Consider the following 1,522-nt stretch of genomic DNA (forward strand, 5'->3'; position numbering starts at 1 on the left):
GAAATAAATAATATCAGTCTGTGATTCAGATATTTTTAGGCCAGCAGTGAAGGCCTTGCAGGCCCTGACGGCCCGCCACTGCCTGAACAGTCCCGCCTACAACCCAGAATTCTGTTTCTGATGAGCTACTGCTGCTGAACATAAGATGAGTCTTAAATAAACAACAAAGGCTTTCTGATTTTTATTTATTTATTTTTTCTAAAACTGCACAATCGTGATGAAAAGACTACTACGAATGATTTTACAAAAGAAAAAAAATAAGGATGGAGTGGGACTTTAAGATGTAGCTACTCCTCTAAGCTACACTTCTATCGCATGGACAACCCTAAAACCTGCAGCATCTGCACAGGGGCTGACTTTATAGATGCATGTGACTAAGACTTGAATAGTGTTAACAGTGTATACAGTTTAAAAAAACTGTACTGCATTCAACATTTTCAAAGTGGTCTCCTTGAACGTCTATTATATTAAACTATAGATCCATGGTGTGGGACCAAAGGACATGAAAACCAAATGTTAATTGAAAAAACATGGCAGTTCTGTCTTCTGTTTGCCAGAAATTGTGGAGGATTTTAATTTTTGAAAGAAAAATGTCCTTGTTAATTTTCTTTTTTGTCGTTGGAACACAGCAGATCATTTTAAACGAACAATAAAGAAACATGTTGTAGAAAGATTCATTGTGACAGCATTAGGCTTCAGCAGCCTGACAAAACGGTTAGAAAAAACAATGTTGTATATCTACAGGTGTTTTTATATTTTTGTAGCTTTTTGTGTGTTCACATCATTTGAAGAGTAACATTTGTGCAAAGTAAAATTTTTCAAAAGAGGTGCAAAACTTTTATTATTCTCTAGCAAAAGTAATTTAGCCAAAACTTGGTGTCTCTCTGATACTTTGTCCAAACAGGTAATTATTCAACAAACGTCCCATCATTAACTTTATAATCACATTAATGTGTTTAGTTTTAAAATAAAGACATTCTGGACATCATGTCCCTAAAGATCCACATTTCCACCGAGTTACCCAGGACAAAAAAATTAAACACCAGAACATGACGTCCATTTTTAATCAGCATGTTGTAAGCTTGATGGCTAATGGGGTCAGTGATATTAAAAAGGTCACAGTCATGCCAGCTTTGCAAATAGACTGGTCATTTACGGTAAAGAACAGTCAGATAAAATCACCAGGGATAACAAAATTCAACAAGCACAAGAAAAGCTGTGCTCAGTCTTTGGAAGACTGTGACGTTACTGGGAAGTGGTCACAGACTGATATGATTTGTTTTTCTGGTGGCTTTTTGTTGAAGTGCGGCTGCCTTTGTCTGTTAACTTTATGAAACTTAATCCTCAGTGGACCTAAACTCTGACGACCCGAGTTCTGAGTAGTAGTAATCCTGGGGCAGCTCATATCACACAGGAGCAGGTCCAGGGTCAGCACTCAAGCCCTCCAGCACATTTAGTCTCTCTGAGGACTTTGGGAGAAACTTTGAAATTACCTTCAGCTACTAAGATGAAACTATTTTTT

Source organism: Oryzias melastigma, unplaced genomic scaffold, assembly GCF_002922805.2.
Source record: "Oryzias melastigma strain HK-1 unplaced genomic scaffold, ASM292280v2 sc00465, whole genome shotgun sequence".
Lineage (NCBI taxonomy): Eukaryota > Metazoa > Chordata > Actinopteri > Beloniformes > Adrianichthyidae > Oryzias > Oryzias melastigma.